Here is a 4,426-nt window from a genome sequence, read left to right as displayed (position 1 = left end):
CTTCCAATGCGAAGAAAATTTGCACACCATTTGAACAATGCAAAACTAATAATCGAATCTCATCTAATAATGTATGTATGATGCTCTCCCATGTTTATAAAAATATCTAGTATGTCAGTAGCAAGAGTTCATTCAAACCGACGTGACGCCTTACAATTTTTTCATCGTAGTGGTCTAGACCACAATAAGCACACCGGCTTTAAGAATTTCAGATGACTGATGTATACTTTGATTTTTTAAATAAAAAAATCATGGATGGAGTATTTTGTAATATATGTATTTACCTTTCAGATAAATGACGTAATATGCAACTACATCGTTCAGGAAATGTTGCCTGTTGTTACTGTTGAGAAGGATTCCTTTAAAAAATTAATATCTGGATTGAGGGATGGTTACCCACCTTGTCGACAAACTATTATGAACAAGATCCGTAACAAAAAGGACGAATTTGTTGAAAAGTTGAAGGACGAATTAAAATCTATTCCGTATGTTTGCACAACGCCTGATATTTGGAGCGCCAATAACAAATCCTACTTTGGTGTTACGTGCCATTATTTGGATAATAACCTACTTCGCCATTCGACTGTGTTAGCATGCAGGCGCATATATTCATTACCAGAAGATATGGACAGCACCGAAAGGTGTGACAATTCACGATATTGCTGACTTCTCTGACATATTACAAGATGTTGAAGTAGTTGATGAAGATGAAGATTTGGGAATATCATTACCTCCACATTATCGTTGTGCATCACACACCCTCAACTTAGTAGCTACTAAGGATAGTGAAGCAGCATTAAAAGATGGTGCCGTTAAAAAGATTCACAACTCATCTTTTGCAAAGTTGACGGCTTTGTGGAATTATGTTCATCGGTCCACTTTAGCTTCAGATGAAGTGGAACAAATTTGTGGGAAAAAACTGTTAGTGCCTTCTCCTACTAGATGGAACTCTTTCTATGACAGTGTGCAACGTGTTTTATATTTAAAGGAACATTTACCTGCAATTTCTGACAAACTAGGGAAAGTACGTTTTAAGAACGTAGAGTTGGAATTTATGCATGAATATGTTACGGTTATGAAGCCACTTGCATTGGGCATTGATGTGTTACAAGGTGAATCAAATTGTTATTTAGGGTATATTCTTCCAACACTTTTTCAAATCAAATCAAGTTTAAATAGTTTGACTCACTTGAGGTATTGTGCACCTTTAAGAGATGCAATACTAAATGGTATTAATATTAGATATAAGTCTATATTAGATTTTAGAACTAGCGCTTCAAAACCATACATTTTAGCAACAATTTCAATACCAAAATTTAAATTAAGATGGCTAAATAGTTCAAGTGATGAAACTCATAGCTGTAACGAGCGTATAAAGTCCTTATTTGTGAACGAATGTCAAAAAATTTATGATGCCAATTTTAAAAATAGTGAATATGCTGGCGATGATTCCTCAGATAGTCATAGTAAAGACGATTTTTTTACTATTTTAAAGAAAGAAAGTTTCAATGAGACAGATGATGGTAACCAAAATCAAGTACAAATGCAATGCTTGCAATATTTCGATGATAAGTCAAAAGATTTAAGATCTTTAATGCATTACGATATTATTTTAACTATGTTTAAAATGTATAATACTATTTTACCTTCCTCTGCGGCTGTTGAACGCCTATTTAGTGCAGGGGGGCAAATATTGACGCCAAGGCGTAACCGATTGTCAGATGAGACATTTGAGGCATTGTTAACTTTAAGAACTGTTAATAAAGAATAAATTAATAAATGTCTTTTTATGATTACGTAAAAGTACCTACATGTACCTAAAAAATGTCAGGTACATTTTTTATCACCTGTATCTTTACCTAGGTACTTTATCAAAAATGTACCTGTAATTGTATCTAGGTATGTTTTTAATGTGATACCTGTATCTGTATCTAGATACTAAAAAAAAGGTAACTATTACAACACTGCCAATCTAAGGGGGTTTAGGAAAAGTCGGAAAATGGGTGGATACTGTTGAAAAGTTTCTTTGAGTACATACCTAAATTTTCCACCCTTGGCTCTCCAGAACTCTATATTCCTACGCCCGTAATTCCTCTTTTAGAATGGCATGTAAGTTCCACTAACAATGCCCTTAATGAATTTTGCTCGAAAAATGGAATAATCTTGGTGTGCTTGTGTTGCCAAACGCACCCATTATGTCGCTTCACCTTTAGATTGTAGATATTTAAACCATTATAAGAAGGTTGAAAAAAGCCGTTGAAACATAAATTAGAGAAATAATAGTGCAAAAATTAAAAAAAAAGGAAAAGTTTCTCCTCTTTAGATACGGTTATTAATTCTGTATAACTGATACTAGTTAAGATATGCTTTTAGAACTTGGGTACTGTATCCATTTCAAATCACAGACAATAATTCAATAAAGTACAAGTTAAAAGTGAATCGCAAAACGATTTACATAAAGCGCATTTCAACTTGCATTCATTTCCCATTTGTAAGATGCAACTTCTGTTAAAATCGTAAAAATCCGGCCACAAATATGAAAGATAGCGTTGCACATGGTCAATCCATTGTTGACGTGCTACTTCAATTTCAGTTTATGAGAAGAATTTCATTTCAATGCTTTCTAAATAAGAAAGTTGGAACTGCGCATGCGCAAACCTAAATTTTGAAACTAATGTTAGATTTTCCTTTGTTCCAAGCGCCAAAGTATCAAATTTCACTTAAATGTGTGCCATAGTAAAAAGTTGCAACTGCGCATGCGCAAAAGAAATTTTTGACACTGGCGCTCGATGATCCTTATATCAAGTCCTATGTATCACATTTCATTTAATTCTTCCATGAAATAAAAAGTTGGCACGCGCTGCCAAAGCCCAAATTTTGAAACTGCGTTTGATTTTCCTTTAATCCAAGTGCTATGTATCAATTTCGTTTTAAATCCTTCATAAAATAAAAGTGGCACTGCGCATGCGCAAAACCAAATTTGAAATGGCGTTTACTTTTCCTTTATTCCAAGTGCCTATGTATCAAATTTCGTTAATTCTTCCATTAAATAAAAGTGCACTACGCATGCGCAAAACAAATTTTGAAACTGGCGTTTGATTTTCCTTATCCGCAAGTGCCTATGTATCAAATTTTCATTTAAATTCTTCCTAAATAAAAAAGTTGCAACTGGCATGCGCAAAACCAAATTTGAAAAATTGCGTTTGATTTTCGTTATTACAAGTGCCTATGTATCAAAATTCATTCCAAAATACTTTTAAACGTTAAAAAAGTTTGCAATTCGGTTTATAAATGGTCGTATGATGCGAAACGGCACTGTGAATTTGAAATCGATTCATTTCAACTTTTGGCATGGCCGTATATCATGGCTAAAGCTATGCCCATATTGAATTTCATGCAATTCAGTATAACTAACGGAGATGTAAAAGCGATCGAACATCTTCTAAACAAGTTATTGTTCCACAACGGACAGATGATGGACAGACAGACAAGGACAGACCCGGACAGACCACATGCAACCGAACAGATAGCAATGCAAAAATTATAAACGATCTCTAGGATCGTATAAACGGCAAAAGTATAAAATTAATGGAACAATGTAAAAAAACGGTTTTTTGTTTTTTTACAATAACTTTTTTTGTAAGCGGTAAAGAAAAAATTCCTTCCTTGGTACAAGACTCGACACCAGATAACGAAACCAAATAGCGAAAAAAGTAGAACAATAGCTCTTAAGAATAAAGAACTAGTAGCGTCGCAAAATGAGCGAGGACGGACAAAAGTGGCCACAATAGCGCATTTTTTTTTATTTTGTGGAATGCGCTAAAATTACTGATTAACCCAAGGATATAATTTAAGAAAAATCAACTAGCGACTACGAACTGACACTATAACTAATCGTGAACTTGTCAAAACCTGCAACTTCACTAAAGAAAATTTTAATTGTATATAGAGAATTTAATAGAAAAAATAAACTACGCGAATTTAAAATCTGTTATTCCTCTAACAAAATATGAGTGAACCAAAAGAAGATTTGTCTTTTATATAATTTGTGGAAAAAATTGGTATTAATTACAAAATGGTTTCAAATTGAACCGAAACCATTACAACGCCTATTGTTGAAGTTGAAGAAATTAACAGGGAAAATAACATGGTAGCTGTAATGATACTATGATATTAGAAGGTTGATTGGATTTAGATTTGTTAAACGAAAGCTAGCCAAAGTGTAGACATCCAGTGTGCCAATAGATTGATATAGAACGAACTTAACCCAAGAGGTAAGAAAATTTAATATCACAAACAACACCTATTATCACAGCCAGAAGTTCAGAAAGGAAGTGGATAAGTGAATTTGAAAAAAAGATTAATGAAGCTGAAAATGAGAGAAAATTCCAATAAAGTCAAGCAAATGCACAAGACTTAGCGGGAG

Source organism: Photinus pyralis, unplaced genomic scaffold, assembly GCF_008802855.1.
Source record: "Photinus pyralis isolate 1611_PpyrPB1 unplaced genomic scaffold, Ppyr1.3 Ppyr1.4_LG2, whole genome shotgun sequence".
NCBI lineage: Eukaryota > Metazoa > Arthropoda > Insecta > Coleoptera > Lampyridae > Photinus > Photinus pyralis.
Note: the sequence above shows the minus strand (reverse complement) of the source record.